This window comes from Scyliorhinus canicula, chromosome 3 (assembly GCF_902713615.1).
Source record: "Scyliorhinus canicula chromosome 3, sScyCan1.1, whole genome shotgun sequence".
Taxonomy (NCBI): domain Eukaryota; kingdom Metazoa; phylum Chordata; class Chondrichthyes; order Carcharhiniformes; family Scyliorhinidae; genus Scyliorhinus; species Scyliorhinus canicula.
Window position 1 is genome coordinate 239,567,480 of NC_052148.1, and position 17,961 is coordinate 239,585,440.

At 44.8% G+C, this 17,961-nt stretch overlaps 1 protein-coding gene across 7 annotated transcripts in view; it reads left to right on the plus strand.

Moving 5' to 3' along the window:
* inpp4b (inositol polyphosphate-4-phosphatase type II B) overlaps positions 1 to 17,961 on the plus strand; it is a 1,043,608-nt gene that overhangs the window by 709,080 nt on the left and 316,567 nt on the right. Inside the window, exon 1 of one of the 7 annotated variants that reach the window (XM_038792446.1) lies at positions 1,743 to 1,787. The exons of the other annotated variants lie outside the window; for them this stretch is intronic. The gene's annotated coding sequence lies outside the window, so the exon portion shown is untranslated. Of the gene's footprint in view, positions 1 to 1,742; positions 1,788 to 17,961 lie in introns of those variants that run through there. 7 annotated transcript variants of the gene reach the window in all.

Below are 17,961 nucleotides of genomic sequence, written 5' to 3' on the forward strand. Positions count from 1 at the left end.
CACGGCAGCACTCCCATCCCCACCCAAAAAACACTCCAGCAGCCCAGTGGTGACAGCCACCCTCCAATCCTGGAACCAACTGCGGCAGCAACTTGGCCTGACCAAAATGTCGAACAGGGCTCCCATCTGCAACAACCATAGGTTCAAACCAGCACTGACCGACGCCACCTTCAAAAGGTGGAGGCAGGACGGGGGGACACTGACAGTCAGGGACCTATACACGGACGACAGGATCGCAACACTGGACGAACTGACAGAGAAATTTCAGCTAGCTGGGGGGAACGAGCTACGGTACCTGCAGCTCAAAAACTTCCTACGAAAGGAGACAAGGACGTACCCACAACCGCCACGACAGACACTACTGGAAGACCTACTGGACGCAAGTATCCTAGAGAAAGGGAACTGTAGTGACATGTATGACCGACTGGTAGATAGGGACGACACCGTACTGGACGCAACAAGGAGGAAATGGGAGGACGACCTGGGGATGGAGATCGGGTGGGGACTCTGGAGCGAAGCACTGCATAGGGTCAACTCCACCTCCACGTGCGCAAGGCTCAGCCTGACGCAACTAAAAGTGGTACATAGAGCCCACTTAACAAGAACCCGTATGAGTAGGTTCTTCCCGGAGGTGGAAGACAGATGTGAACGGTGCCAAAGAGGCCCGGCCAACCACGCCCACATGTTCTGGTCCTGCCCCAGACTCGTGGAGTACTGGACAGCCTTCTTCGAGGTAATGTCCAAAGTGGTGGGAGTGAGGGTGGAGCCATGCCCGATAGTGGCGGTCTTCGGGGTTTCAGAACAGCCAGATCTATTCCTGGGGAGGAGGGCGGATGCCCTTGCCTTTGCCTCCCTGATCGCCCGCCGTAGAATCCTGTTTGGCTGGCGGTCAGCAGCACCGCCCAGAGCTGCGGACTGGCTGTCCGACCTCTCGGAATCTCTCCAAATGGAGAAAATCAAATTTGCCATCCGAGGGTCGGACGACGGCTTCCACAGAACGTGGGAGCCATTCATGCAACTGTTCCGGGACCTATTTGTGGCCAATGTACAAGAGGAAGAATAGTCGGGGGAAGGTAGCGGGAGGGGCTACAGGTTCGTTACGGGGGTTCGATGGCTAGCTAAGGCCCAAAACCAAGCTAAATAAACATGTTGAGGGGGGGGGGGGGGGGGGGGGCGCAGTTACTACTACGAAGATGCTTACCTGTAAATATGTATGTTAATTTTTGCGTGTTTGTTTTTGTTTGTTTTTTTTTCTCTCTCCTAACAATTTGTAATTTGTTCAATATAAAATACGAAAACTGAATAAAAACATTTATAAAAAAAAAAGAAAGTTTGTGTGTACTGATGCTAACCCTTCAAAGGCAGTTTGCTTAAAGTATTCCCAAACACACACCCTGTCTGGTATGTCATGGAGACTGTGCAATGATGAAAAGTGGAGTTTTGCATTTATTCCTGGCTTGAGACTCTCCTCATTATCAGAGCCGTTGGTTTAATGATAGTTTGAATAACAAATGTATTCAGTGATGGAGACTGGTATTTTTGAATCACATTCTACAATCGTCTCCATTTTCTCATGAAATCTGATGCACTTGTTTTTACAGTTTAGCATTTACCTGATGTATTACTGAGCAGTCTCAATTTGTGAAGCTGTACTGAAATGACAGATCTGACTCATACCATTTGTAGAACGGTAAACACACACAGTGCAAAGTCCTCCTGCTCATTCGCTTTGATCACCGAGCAGGGAAATCAGAGCCTTTTCTCTGCTGCTATGGATTCCTGCTGAGGTATGCTTTCACAGCTGTTCATTCACTCTTGATTATCTAACCCAAGTTATCCTTGTTAATGTACAAGTCCAGACACTGAGTGCCAACAGTCTGGTCGATCGTGCAAGGCGTCACAGTTGAGCCATATCCGCCTTCACTTAATATCCAAATATGATGATCAGGCACAGGTCTTCTGGCTGAATTTTCACTTTCTAACCCAGACACACTGAGGCCAGTTCTAATGTACCAGATGCTGGATTTGTCGAGAATATTTACTCAAGACATTCCTGGCTTATATAACAGGGCGGCACGGTGGCACAGTGGTTAGCACTGCTCCCTCACAGAGCAAAGGACATGGGTTCAATTCCAACGTCGAGTGACTGCCTGTGTGGGAGTTTTTTAAAAATATTTTTATTGGCATTTCTCATGTTTATAAACAATTGTATTTTTCTTACCCGCATTAATTTACTTTATTGTACAGAGAGGTTTATTTTGTCTTTCATTTAATTGACCCTATATACATTTTTCCGCCCTCTGGATCGGTCTATGCCCCCCCCCCCCCGGCTTTGGTTGTGTTTTGCTTTTATTTTCAGGGAAAAGGTGGGGGGGCGTCCCCCCCCCCCCCCCGGGTTGCGCAGTCCTTTGGTTCCTCATCTATCTTGGTTTTTTATTCTTAACTTACTCCTCATTGCTGGCCTCAAACCAGTTTTGGACCAGGCCAACAAACTGTCCCCAAGTATCCAGGAAGCCTTCTTATAGATCTTCTGAGTGGATGAGGCGGTGATTCTGATTTCTTGACAGTTCTTTGCATGTCAGTATTGCTTAGAGTGTCAGTATTGCCTTGAGTCATAGTTAGCAAATCTTGAAAGATGGTTTCATTCAGATGTAGATCCGGAAAACTTTTCTGAGGTTCAACCTTCTTGAGTTGTCTACAATTTCTACGTGGAATGTTACCTTCAGTTGTTTTGATTATGCATGATCTGGGGACTGCTTGTCTAATGATCTTTGCAGGAGCAGACCAACCTCCATCAGGTATTTTTCTCCTAACGGTGTCATCTGGAGATAATGAGTCCAGAGTGGTAACATGCATGTTGTAATATAATCCTTGACGATCATGTAGCTGTTGCATTTTTTTGTAGTGCTGGAAGATGATCAGGATTTGTTAAGTTGATTTTCTCATCTGATGCTGGAATGTAGTCTGCACACATCTGTACCTGAGATTCAATGTGTTGAATGAATTCCAGTGGTTCACTTTGCAAAGTAATGGAGCGTGATAACGCATCTGCTGTTATCAGATCCTTCCCAGGTATGTAGATGAGGTTGAAATCATAATGGCGGAGTTTCATTAGAATTCTTTTGAGTCGTGGAGTCATGGTGTTGAGATCCTTTTTTATAATGTGCACCAATGGTCTGTGGTCGGTCTCCACAGTGAAGTGGCTAGGCCATAAACGTAATCAGGGAACTTTAAAATTCTGGTTCGTAGACCCAAACATTCTTTTTCGATTTTGGCATAGCCCTCGATGCAGGTGCGATAGGAACCCAAGACGAGTTGTTGACTTCTGGCAACAAAACCGCTCCAATTCCGTTCTGACCGTCAGTCAAGATTTTTGTCACCTTACTTGGATCGATGAATGCTATGATCGATGCAGTGGCGAGTTGTGATTTCAAGTTAAACCACTCTGATCCTTCGTCCATTCAAACGACGTTGATTTCTTAATCAGGTTTCTCAGAGCTGCTGTTCGGTTGGACAAATCAGGGATCAATTTGCCAAGGAAGTTTACAATGCCAAGAAAACAAAGAACTGCTTTTTTGTCCTCCGGGACTTTCATTCCTTGAATGGCTGCGATTTTGTCAGAGTCAGGTCGCACACCTTTTTCTGAAATTTTGCCTCCGAGGAACTTTAAGAATAGAAGCGCCAAAACTGCATTTGGTTTGATTAAGCTTGAGGCCATACTTATGTATGTGTTGAAAGACTTGTCTCAGTCTTGAGACACGCTCTTCTGGTATTGATGACCATATGATGATGTCAGCTACGTAAACACGTACACCGTCTATTCCCTCAGTCATCTGTTCCATAATGCGGGGGAATATTTCAGATGCAGAGATAATTCCGAAAGGCATCCTATTGTAGCAAAAGGTGTATTAAAGGTGCAGAACTTTCTGCTTGACTCTTCCAATTGAAACCCACGATGCATCTAACTTTGTTAAGATGTGAGCATTCGCTATTTTGCTGGTGATTTCCTCTCTCTTTGGTATGGGATAGTGTCCCTCATTATATTCTCATTGAGATCCTTGGGATCAATACATATCTGCAGATCACCTGATGGTTTCTTCACACAAACCATCGAACTGACCAGGTCAGTCGGTTCTGTGACTCTTGATATTATACCTTGTTGCTAATTCCAACTTCAACTTAGCGGAGCAGGAATTCTCCTTGGTGGATGTACTTCTACCTTAGCATCCAATCAAAGTTAAATTTTGTACTTAAATGGTAAAGTGCCCATGCCTTTGAAGACATCTGGATACTAATCAAGGACTGTTTGGTGGATATCCTTTTGTAGATCAGGATGAGATGAAGTTGCAGAATAAATATGCTGAATTGGGTGTAGCTCCTTGCAGGCATTTGCATCTAAGAGTGACGATTTATCTGACTTGACGATCTCAAATCTTAGTTTTGTTTCAATGTCCTTGTTGGAAACAAGCAAATAGCATGATCCCATGGACAAGATAACATTGCCGTTATAGTCTGTAAGTTTACAGGCAGCTGGAAGAATTTTTGGAGGTCGTTTGAGCCTTGAGAGGTCGAGCTTGGATAACAAATGGGCTGACCCGCCTATGTCACGTTTCAAATTGATTGGGCATTCATTTACTTTGAGTACTGTGTTCCATTCAGAATCAGAAGTAATGGAATTAATTGGTTTGGTAGGCAAAGTTACTTCTGTGAAGTTTTTATATTTTTCAATGGTCCCTACAAAGAATGTATTTTCAAGGGAGTAATTGTATGAATCTGTCGAAAAATCTTTCTCTAACGCTTCTTCTTTTGATTGTACACTCCCAACATTTATCTGCCTTGAAATTGGTTTGGAAGTTTTAAATGTGAGTGTCGATCTGCACTCTGCAGCGTAATGATTGAATTTGCCACATTGTGAACATTGTTTTCCTCTGGCAGGGCATTTTTTCTGAAAGTGGGAGGTTCCGCAACTTGTACATGTCATTGCACTGACATCATGACGCATGACACTTCTTCACGCATGCACAGATTGGTTTTCGGCCGTGTCACATTTCTGAGCAAAGTGCGCATGCGCAGGGCTGGAATGCGCGCGGGCAAGATGGTTGCTGTCCGAAACGTACATCTTCATCTGCGTCACTGCCTTTACACACTCTGCCTCATGGGGAATTTTCATGCCCTTTTCAAGGAGAAAATACTCTTGGGACTGATTTTTTGATTGTTGATGAACCAAAGGCATTTCTATCGCGATTTCTAAAGTCAATGCTTTTTGCCTTAGTAATTTTTCTCTTAAATGTTCATCCATAATGCCAAACACTATTTGGTCACAAATCATTGAATCATGAAGTGCAGGATAGTTACAGGACTGTGCTAGTAGCCTAAGATCTGTTACAAAGCTGTTAAAGGATTCACTTTTCCTTGCAATCACTTCTTAAGTATGTAGCGCTCAAAAGTGTCATTGGTTTGAATCTTACAGTGGCTATCGAATTTTTCAAGGATTATTTCAAACTTTGTTTTGTCTTGACCTTCTGTGTAATAAAATAAATTGTAGATCATTATCGCGTGTGGACCAGCCATAGTTAGTAACATAGATTTTACAGTGCAGAAGGATGCCATTCGGCCCATCGAGTCTGCACCGGCTCCTGGAACGAGCACCCTACCCAAGGTTAACACCTCCACCCTATCCCCATAACCCAATAACCCCACCCAACACTAAGGGCAATTTTGGACACTAGGGGCAATTTATCATGGCCAATCCACCTAACCTGCACATCTTTGGACTGTGGGAGGAAACCGGAGCACCCGGAGGAAACCCACCCACACACGGGGAGGATGTGCAGACTCCGCACAGACAGTGACCCAAGCCGGAATCGAACCTAGGACCCTGGAGCTGTGAAGCGATTGTGCTATCCACAATGCCACCGTGCTGCCTAACAGTGCTATTTTGCAAGCATCTGTGGCATTATTTAAGTTAGATGCTTCTAAGTGAAGCTGAAATGCCCGATTGACCTCCTTTGGTTCTGTTATCAGTCTGCTTGGCAGCACGGTAGCATGGTGGTTAGCATAAATGCTTCACAGCTCCAGGGTCCCAGGTTCGATTCCCGGCTGGGTCACTGTGTGTGCGGAGTCTGCACGCCCTCCCCGTGTGTGCGTGGGTTTCCTCCGGGTGCTCCGGTTTCCTCCCACAGTCCAAAGATGTGCGGGTTAGGTGGATTGGCCATGCTAAATTACCCGTAGTATCCTTAAAAAGTAAGGGGGGGGGGTTGTTGGGTTACGAGTATAGGGTGGATATGTGAGTTTGAGTAGGGTGATCATTGCTCGGCACAACATCGAGGGCCGAAGGGCCTGTTCTGTGCTGTACTGTTCTATGTTCTATGTTCTATGCTTCTGCTATCCTTTACCTGTGCTATTTCCCTCGTGGCTGCCTGCTTTCTCAGCAGGTGAGCCAAGAGGCGGCCAGCCTTGTCTCCATGTTCATAGAAGGTCCCCATGTCTGGTGGAGTTGGTACACTGCTTTCCTAGTGGATAGCAGGTTGAAGTCCATTTGAAGCTTTTTCCTCTCCGCCAGCAGCTCTACGGTCGGGGCCTCACAGTATTTTCTGTTGTCTTCCAGAATGGAGTCCACCAGCTGTTGCCTGGCCCCCTCTCTTCCCTACCTCTACTTGCCTTGAAGGCTATGATCTCTCCTCTCAGCACAGCCTTCAGTGCCTCCCAGTGAGACCTCCCCATTTTCGTTGTTACTGTCTGTGTGGGGTTTGCACTTTCTCCCCGTGCCTGAGTGGGTTTCCTCCGGGTGCTCCGGTTTCCTCCCAAAGACCAAAGATGTGCAGGTTAGGTGAATTGGCCATGCTAATATTGCCCATAGGTTCGGTGGGGATACAGAGATAAGGACAGGGGGTCGGACCAAAGTAGAATGCTCTACCGGAACAAGGGCCGGTGTAGACTCGATAGGCCAAATGGCCTCATCCTGCACTGTAGGAATTCTATGATTCTAACAGTGCCATCCACCAGATAAGCCTGCTGAACTATTGGGGTGGTGGGTGCAGGGGGTAACTTTTTGTTTCTTTTAACAAACTGTGGTTTATTTTCTCCGGGTAGAAGGGCTGAGTTCATGTAACGACTGGTCATGGAATTAATTTGTCAAAAGCCAGATTTATTTTAAAGTGCAATGGATGATTCTGCTTCAATCTATGGCCTGATTTGAGTAAGTTAATTTCAGTCATTGGAGTGATATGGTTGTGCAGTTGGCATCACATTCTTGAAATAAAAGTGGAAAAACAATAAATGGTTGCGACTTTCTGTTTCCGTACTCTGCTGGAAAGTGTGGAGAGGTGAAGGTCGGGTAACAATGACTTTGCTCTGATGTCCTTCGTTGAGAAATAGCCTGCCAATGTTTACTTTGTAGGTTACAAATGAAGAACAGCATTTTGCTTCAGATACTGGAAATCAGTTGGTGCCTGCAGATTCATACCCCAGCAATAGTCATAATCTGTAAGAGAATAATGGGTAAATAACCCTACGGCTGTAATTATTTCCTGCGGTGATAAATTGTGAATATTTATAGATGTTCCTTACTTTAGTAGTGAGCATCTTTTGTTTTGGATGATGGAGTGCAGTGCAGCTGCCTTCCCTCAGAGGAGGGAGCACGGAGAACAAGCAGCCAATAAGATTGCATGTGTGTTGTGTAATAAGTAAGCAGGTCATTTGAATCTGTGAAATAGCAGTGCCAATATGTTACATGAAGACTAGTTTATGGTCACCAAATATCAAAACTTTGGCAATTTCTTGGCACAATCCTACTGCTAAATCTCCTGTATTTTGGGTAAATAGAAGTGGAAAAGGCTGGAAAAACTTGCAGGTCTGGCCATGTTAGTGGAGAGAGAGAGAGAGAAAAACAGAGTTACATTGCTGGTCGATGCTCTTTGAACAGAGAGGATTCTCTGGAAAGGTCATCAGCCTGAAACGTTGGCTGCAGTTTTACTGGTACGTGTGAGTGCAGCTGCCAAGACCCAATATGAGTCCTGAGCACGTGTGGGCCAACAGTGGGACCACAGATTTTGCCAGCAGCAGCCAATTAGGAGGCCACAGTCAGGACCACCATCCCATTAAGGATGGTGGCTTGTGTCTCCCACCTGTTGGTCCAATCACACAACCAGTATCACGGCAACCTTGGCAATGCCATCAATAGAGGTGGCCGTATCTAAGACTGCAGGGGAAGGAGGTTTGTAATGTGCCTGAGCTGGGCAGGCAGGTGACTGAGGCAACCATTGCTACCGTCTGGCCGTCGAGCATTCTGAAAGGAAGGGACCCCCTCTGGGAAGCCATTGGGAGTTCTGCCGGATATATCTGGTGATCTCCCACATGGTGGGGGCCCTTATGACTCAAGTAAAATGCTGGCTAATAGGCCACTTAATTAAAAAATCATCATCGCCCTAAGATGTCAACTCTGACTCCACGGATTCTGCCTAATCAGCTGAGTATATTCAGCATTTATTTTTGTGTTGACTTCAGCTAATCGCTTTAATTAACCATTCATCTCTTCCTGGCAGGCAGCTGAGCCGCTGTTGCAGGGGTCTTGTGGCACATTGGGTAGGGTCCCTGCCTCTGAGCCAGCAATTTCAAGTTCGAGTCCCATCCTAGGACATGGTCGCAAAGGAAGGAGCATTCTTAGACCGGCCAACTGGTTGAATATCAACCTGTACAACCCTTCCAAGAGATCCCAATGGCAGGAGTTAAGAGCAAGAGAGACTCCTGTTCATGGAGCTCCTCAAGCTACAAGCCCCTTGCGATAGGCTAGCGATCTCGTCTAGAAAAAACCTCACCATGGGAACAGATGACAGACTGCCTTAGGTGCATCACTAGGTGCGGGAAGAGAAGCAGCTGAGCTGCCTCCAATACCGCTTTTCAAAATATCCTGTGGTGGCGGCCTGACTCCAGAGGGTTAGCAAATTCCCAGCTATTGACACTATCTTGCTCTCCACAGATGCTGCCAGGTCGGCTGGTTATTTCCAGCATATTTTGAAGTGGGGGCATGGTAGCATCCCATGGGTTGGCGAGTAGGGAGATAGGGGAGCTCCATTGTTGTGGCGTGCATGTGGGTCAGTACAATAGTTGCCAAAACCTAGAATTGGTCCCCCAGGGGACTCTCCTGCTACCTGACTACTCTCCACCCACCCCCTCAAAGGGACAACACCACCCCCCCCTCACCAACTGTCCTCCCCCCCCTCACCAACTGTCCTCCCCCCCTCACCAACTGTCATCCCCCCTCACCAACTGTCAACCCCCCCTCACCAACTGTCCTCCCCTCCTCACCAACTGTCCTCCCCTCCTCACCAACTGTCCTCCCCTCCCTCCGCCAACTGTTTGATTCTCCCCCACGACCGCCTGACTGCTAAAAATCCCCCCCAATGTTTTCCACTCCCCCCCATGTTTTCCAACCCCCCCCCCCATACGCAACAAACATACACAATCAATATCTCATTGGGCAATCAGTTTGAAGCTAGCTGTCCTGATCAGAAAGATTCAAGGTGAAGTTCAGTAAACAGAAGCTGATAAATGCTTTCAAAAACATGAATAAAGTTATACTTTTTCAAATTAACAGTGCCTCTATTTGGTTATGGGTATGTGTCTGGGGTGTTCCTTGGGCAACTGGGTGGCATTCTTAATTTATACTGATGCCTTCTTTGCATTGTTTCACTAATAATAAACCTTGCATCTTCTTTGTTCTCTCTTTGCATATTTGTACAGTGTAATTTGAGATGACTTTTGGAGGGCCGGAGAATTCGGCGGACGGCAAGGGCGGCATTCACGCCTACCCCCGGCCGTTCTCCGACCCGGCGGGGGGAGGGTTGGAGAATCCCGCCCATTATGTAGTGAGGCAATCCATAAGAATGTAGCTTTTATGGTTATTTGTTTAGAAAGTAAGAATGTTGTCATTGTTGCTTTGCAGTCGAAGTTTGAAACTAATTACTGTTTCACCAGATTATTTATTGGGTAATTTATTAGGTAGATAAAAGGGCTGCCATGAAATTAATGCGTGCTGCAACTATTCGCTGGAAGCAAAGATAAACATCGGGGCCTGAAGTGACATCTGAGGGCTTTGTTCAGCAGCGAGATCGTTCGTGCTTCTTGTCAGAATGAAATGCACTAAATTATATTCTCCACCGCAGCCCCCACCCGCCCCATCCCTGTTCCACCCACTCTGAACAGCAGTACTAGACGAAGCTCACGGTGACTAAACGCTGACCTTATGGATCTTATTCCATTAAAATAGAGCCTGTTAGAGTTTTTGCTTTGCAGTAGATGGTGAAGATTGCAGCCTAGAAATCATTATTGGCAATATTAACAGACATATGTTTAATGAGTTCAGGTGACATCCCCTGTCTGCTACTTAAATGGAGCACTAACCCATTTAAAATACATGTATTGACAGCTCCATTAAAGCAGAAGATTAAGGAATCCCATTAGTGAATTAACGCATTAAGCATTACTCGTTAATATTATCAACAGTAATTTCTAGATTGATGCATGATGATGTAACTTCTTGGCATTTGTCAAGATTATAGACCCAGAATTTGTTACCAAGAAAATGGCTGGTTTAATGGTGCTCAACATTATTAACATGTACATCTTCAGCAATTTGTAGCAGGGAAGAAACTTCCCGTAAATTGTGAATGCCAAAAGATCCTGGACGTTCATGTTATCTGCTGTTAGCCTCATGGAAATGATAGCTCACCCTCCATTTCCTGAGAGTTTCATGAAAATGCTGCTTTAATTGCCAATTAAAATCACTGGAGAAATTAGTGCTGCCATTTAATAAACTAAGTACATTTTTAATTAAAGAATCCACAATCCTGCAATGCCTCTCAACCTCGCCAACCGAGAGAATTTAAACTATGGAGTCTCCACCCTGCATGTACTAAATTGTTTCTAAAGGTTTTTAAAATTCAGTGTTTCTTTATAAATCCTTCTTTTCCTTTCTACCTTTTTTCTCTCTTAATCCAATCTTTCTTCCCCTCTCTTTATTTCCCTTTCTTTATCTGATTTGAAACTAATTCATTCTCTTCCCTTTTCTGTCATTTCTTGCTCAATCCTTAACCAAGTTGGTTCATCCCATTGTTCACCAAGGTCGAAAATTTCCCATTTCTTTTGCTATCAGCTTGCGCTTGCAACAGCTCGCGGCACAACATTTATTAACTGCAGGATGATGGAAACAATCTTACCAATGAGGTCTGCTGTGAGATCCCCTGCTTCATAAAAAAATATAAATCCAAAGTGATCAGCAACACCCCTCAATGGCATAAGTAAACTGCACAAAACTAGAAACAAAAAGAAATCTAAGTTTCCCGTTGTTCAGTGAGCCAGACAAACGCAATGGACGTGAGTCAACTGAATGGGTTCGAAGTCACATAACGAGCACGTTTAGCTGCATGTTTCCCGGCGCTCACAGCGCTGAGATACACAACTCCATTCGCATCAAATAAGGGGCCATTTAAAAATGGCGTCCCAATCTCCAACGCCCCCGATGTGAACCCCGACCCAGGTGGCACTGCCTGTGTCCCAGGCTGGTACTGCCAGAGTGCCAGGCCTGCAGTGCCAGGGTGCTCGGGTGGCACCAGCAGTGCCAGGGTACCACCCTGCCCAAAAGGCATGACCTTGCAGGCCTCCAATCCCCTGGGAGACCCTCACAAGTGCTGTTCCGTCTGGTCCCCATTTATGGGTAGCAGTGCTGAACGGCACTCGCTCGAGGTCTCTGAAGTGAAGGGGATAGATCCAAAAGCCTCGGAATCTCTGGGATCTGCACATTAAAGTGAGACAAGCTGGTCTCACTTTAACATGCAGATTTGCTCAAAAATGATCCCGCCCACAATCATTGCAATTACTCGCAAGGCGTTGCAATTACTCGCAAGGCGTTGTGTGCTGGGTAGATCCCGAGAGCAGGTTCTCCTGGTTTTTGTCGATGGCAGGCGTGATTAATGCCGGGAGCAAGAAGAGGCAGCCTCCTTTGAAGGAGCACTTGGCAGCCTTCAACGTTAATGCAGCCAAGGAATAAAGCCGGAGGGAACAAGCTTTTAGATCGTGGCTGTGGGTCATGCCTCCTTCTGCACTGTAAATTCTGGTGGCAGCCTCGAGGTTCATGGATGCCTCCTTGGAGATGATGATAGAAGGGCTCTGAGTCAGGAGAAACGTTTTGTTTCTGGAACGTGGCAGGAAAAGGCCTCTCTGACAAGCAAAGGAAGGATGGCTGGAGATTGCCGGAGAGGTGAGCCATCACAGTTCGACTCCAGGAGACGTTAAATGCAGGAAGCACTTCAACAAGCTTCTGAAGTATGCCAAGCTGTCTGCCATGAGTGTCTTGGAGTGATAGAACACCTATGAGTAGGAGAGCCTCAAGGCAGGCTGTGTGTAGATACATTGTGGATATGGGTGTCCAGAGCCACCCTTCACCTGAGGGAAGGAATCAAATCTATGTATCCTTGGGAAGATGTTTATATAAACAATGAGTCAAAGAAATGTAAGGATTATCTGATTGTGGACCACAATGGCCAGATGGAAAGGTTACTGTAGAGGATACCATAGGTTGCAGAGTATAAGTCGACCCAGCATATAAGATTACCTTTTCTCGTCACCAAAAAGCATGGGCGCGACCTGGGGTCAGGCCCGGGGTGGGGGTGGCGAATGCCGGTTCCCAGGGCCTCCGTAATGTTGGGGGGAGGTGAGGGGTGGGGCCAAAAGAGCATGGTGGCCTGAAAGGGAGAAGGGTGAGAAGATCGGTGTAGCTGGACAAAATGGCACCTCCGTCAGTTATATGTCCATGTCCACATGGAGCAGACCACACATGGCATGGCAAGTAACAATCAGAAATGGTCATTCCAGCAAAAGAAATGAAGTACAAAGTTGCAATCAAGCTCAAAGTTGTAAGATTTGCTAACTCGTCAAATAACTATGCTGCAGCAAGGGAATTGTGTGAGTGAAATCTGGTGAGGGCAGGAAGAAGAAGGAATCTGCCCTGAAGAAGATGCCGAAGGCCAAATGTGCCATGAAAACAGGGACCAGCCATTGGCCTGATCTTGGGAAGTATGTATTGGAATAGGTCCTCAAAAATCATCAGACTGGTTACACCATCACCAGAAATACAATATGTACATTTGATTTAAGTGGGCCAAATGAAACAGAGTCCAGCAAAGATTTCAGAGAAACTGCCAGTTTGTGTAACCATTTTATGGAACAAAATACTGTAAGTGTCCTTCCTGTTGTTCCCTTATTTCCACTTTCTTTTATTTTGACATTATTATTTTGATCCATGGATGATTAATGGACATGTGCCTTTAAGGTAAGCAGCACAATCCAGAAGTTACAGAAGGAGTGGGACTTGGTTTGATTGATTGGCTGGTGGCCAATTAATTGGCCCAAAATGCCGTGCTCTGCCCGGTAACAGGTGGTGATTGGATCCTATCCCGGTGGAATGCTTTTCAGAGTCCCAAGGATTTCAGTTTTTGATCCTGGCAGCATAGATGCAAGAACTGGCAAACTCTCTCTTCAGAAAGGCACTGTGAGCCTGTATTTCTGAACTTGTAGAAAAAACTATTACACGCTGCAAAACAAAGTCCTAAACCCAACATCTCTTTCCAGAAAAGCTGCTAAAAGCTGTGAATACTGAATTCCTGAAACTACTCGATGTTGGGGACGTCCAGAACTAGGGATCACGGCCTAAGAGTAAGGGGTAAGCCATTCAGGACTTGGCATGAGGAAGAACTTCTTCTCTCAGAGAGTTTTGAACTTGTGGAATTCTCTACCACAGAAAGCTGTTGGGGCCAGTTTGTTGGATATATTCAAGAGGGAGCTGGATGTGGCCCTTGCGACTAAAGGGATCAAGAGGTATGGAGATAAAGCAGGAGTGGGATACTGAATTTGCATGATCAGCCATGATCATATTTAATGGTGGTACATGCTTGAAGGGCCGACTGGCCTACTCCTGCACATATTTTCTACGTTTCTATGTTTGCAGTGATTCATCATCAGACCATGGACAAAACATGAGTACCCATTCAGTCGCATCGGCAACATGGATCAAACACCCGTAAATATCAATATGCACAAACTGTGGAGTGGAAAGTTGAAATAGTTCTTGTGAAAATGACAGGACATACAAAAGACAAGATACATGGTAGTACTAGCCTGAATGGCCAGCAGAACAAAATTAAAGCCTGTGATGCAGATGGATGAGGGCGGAGTGAGGTTATGACATGCAAATGTGTGGAATAGGCATCCAGTGGCCTATGTAAAGAATGCAGCTTATTAGTGTGGAACATATGGGATATTTGTTATATCCCATACAACCAATGAGATCAAAAGCCGCCTGCAAAGGAAATAGCACTCGTATTGCAGTTATACCAGGGAGTCTTGACGTCCATAGTTCATTCTCTGGATGTGTGCCTTAACAAAGCTTTGACAAAGAGTCATCGGATTCGAAACGTTAGCTCTTTTCTCTCCCTACAGATGCTGCCAGACTTGCTGAGATTTTCCAGCATTTTCCCTTTCGTTCGAGGGGGATAATTTGTTTTGGAGGGGTGATTCTGCTTTCAAAAGTACCACATCTGATTCAGAGTGGGATCCTTATGATGATGCCATAGCCAAAGTCACTCAGAATGAATTCGATGATGCCTTTGTGTTGGAAGCCAAAGACAATGGGCTTTATTCTCCGGTTTGCCAGCCGCATGTTCCTCGGTGGCACGCCCTCACCATCAGCGGGATTCTCCATTCTCGCATGTGACAATGGGATTTCCCATTGTGGGGACCCCACGCCGCCGGGAAACCCGCGGGCGTGGATGCGCTGCTGGCAGAACGGAGAATCCCACTGGCAGAGAATCGCGCTGAAATAATTTGACAGTTTACAACTCTTGATTAAAGATGCAATTTATTTGTTCAATAAATTGTGCCACATTAATTTAATATGAATTTAGGCACAGACATGATGGGCCGAATTCTATGAATCTGCAAAGTGGCAGCTCAATGGATTGAATTGTGTGTTAAGAAGCTGATAGATATATCTGTGCGATTATTTCATTAAAAAAGGACAATAAAATCATGAGGTACAGCTCGGCTATGGGCACTGTTTAGTAATCATAAGGCAGTTTGGATTGCAGATAATGCTTAATATGCACAGCACACATCATTGTTTCTCAATTGCTTTCTACAACATCTGTTCAAATTTCTTTATTTTGCGCCTTGAGACAAAGTTAAAACAACAATATTAAGATTAAAACAACAATCTGCTGATGTTAGATTCGAGGATAAGGGTAAAGGGCTTTGGAAAGGGTCCAGAGGAGGTTGACAAGAATGATCCCTGGAATGAAGAACTTGTCGTATGAGGAACGGTTGGGGACTCTGGGTCTGTACTCGTTGGAGTTTAGAAAGATGAGGGGGGATCTTATTGAAACTTACAGGATACTGCAAGGCCTGGATAGAGTGGACATGGAGAGGATGTTTGTAGGAGAAACTAGAACCAGAGGACACCATCTCAGACTAAAGGAACAATCCTTTAAAACAGAGATGAGGAGGAATTTCTTCAGCCAGAGGGTGGTGAATTGGTGGAACTCTTTGCCGCAGAAGGCTGTGGAGGCCAAATCACTGAGTGTCATTAAGACAGAGATAGATAGGTGGTTGATTAATAAGGGGATCAGGGGAGATATGGGGAGAAGGCAGGAGAATGGGGATGAGAAAATATCAGCCATGTTTGAATGGCGGAGCAGACTCAATGGGCCGAGTGGCTTAATTCTCCTCTTATGTCTTATGGTCTTATAACCCAACCTCCAGAAGGGTAATTTAGTACACCATTTCTTAAATGTATATTTTATGATTTGGCATTATGTGAGGTAAGAGGGCCAAACCAGTGAGGAAAGGTCCCGTCATGCCATTAACATTCAAATAAAAGAATGCTTATTAACTTAAAAGAAACACACACCAAAAAAGGCCACAATGCAAACCAAAAGTTACACTTAACTACATTAATAGCTACACACACACATACACACACGGTACCCTTGAATTCACCCCGTTCCACATTTATCTACATTCCTAAACTCTGAGAATGCCCCTTGTCTCACACGGCTAAATCCAACAAGTAGTTACCACCCAGGGGTTACCTTTAAGTTTACAAAGTCCTCCTTCAGTTTAGCGTACTGTTTCAATTAGGTTTTCAAACAGCCACTTGGAGCCTAGAGCTCTGTGCTCTGGGAGAGTTCTACTTTCTAGCTGGGCGTGGCTATGTTTGTGACTGCTTACCAGCTATTGTCCTCTCCTCCTCCTTCAGTACACAGCCAACCCTGCTATTTAAATATTGTTTTTCTCTTTTACTATTCTATCTAAACAATGCCTTGGACCAAGCATATAAATGTGGATTATATTCTGAAATCACCACTGTGAACTCACGCCTTCTCCAGTTTTAAACACCTAAAATTCTGTACTCCATTGTTCCCCTCAATCACCTAAGTAAACCCTTGTTTGCCTGCTGCGAAGTTAATTCACATATCAAAAGCCCTCCAGACATCTGCACTCTTATCAGCTCCCCTTTGATCCAATTCTTTATTTTCTCTAAGCTTCTTTAGTCTTTATTCAATTCGTAAATCTTCATTTTATACAAAGATCTTGACAGCAGACAAGAAGGAAAATTGCATCATTGGCATAACACTCTTAAACTGTGACTTTCGGGCGATGTGGCAATTCTGGTGGGTGGCAGAATGAAAGCAATGAAATATTTTAGAGTAACTATTGCAGGATTACCTTCTTTCACGGCAGGAATAGAGACAAGGCAAATCCCAATAATGTGGTGGAAAAGGTCCTCCCTATGGAATTGTAAAAAATATGCCAGGGCTTGGCCTTCAGCCCAATGAAATACTATCACCCTGTTTCCCATGTCACCTTACTCTGGAGGTATATTATCAGTTGGTACATTAGCCATCCACTTTAGGAGTTCAATGGTTCTATGGCACTTTACAGACTTCAGGACTTAACCTGAGTTCAGCAATTTCAGAACATCACCATTTCACCCATTTTTTGGATGATTGCTCTTGATGATTTTGCTATTCCTATTTACATCTCTCCAAGACCTTTACTTTTCTTTCTTTACCTGCTCCATCACCATCTCTTATCTTGCACGGCCATCCCTTTTACTCATTTAATCTCTCCTGTCCTCCACCCTCGCACAAACCTTTTTTTAAAAATTCCCTTTCTCTGCTCTAAGTGTATAAAACCTTTAAAAGTCCCAATTGTTTCCAGTTCTGATGAAAGGTCATCCAACTGAAATGTTAACTCTGTTTCTCTCACCTCAGATGTTGCCTGGCCTGTTGAATATTTCCAGAATTCTGTTTTCATTTCAGATTTCCATTATCTAAATCTTTTTGCTTTGTTGTTGTGCCAGACTCCAAGGAATGGTACGAGAGCTATCCTTTTTGATGTACATTAGTGACCTATGCTTGGGTTTAGAGGGTGCAATTTCAAAATTTGCTGAATACACAAAACTTGGAAATGTAGTTAACAGTGAGGAGGATAGTAGCAGACTTCAGGACGACATTGACAGATTCGTGAAATGTGCAGACACATGACAGATGGTATTTAATGCAGTGTGAAATTATGCCTTTTGAAAGGAAGAATGAGAGGAGGCTACATAGAAACTAGGAGCAGGAGTAGGCCATTTGGCTCTTCGAGCCTGCTCCACCATTCAATATGATCATGGCTGATCCAATAGCTCAATGTCATATTCTCACTTTCTCCCCATATGCCTTGATACCATTAAATTCTAAAAGGTTATCTATCTCTTTCTTGAATCCATTCAGTCACTTAGCCTCCACAGCCTTCTCTGATAGACAGGTTCACTATCCTTTTGATTGAAGAAACTTTTCCTCATCTCAGTCCGAAACCGTCAACCCCGCATCATGTCGTGTCCCCTGGTTCTGGATTCCCCAACCA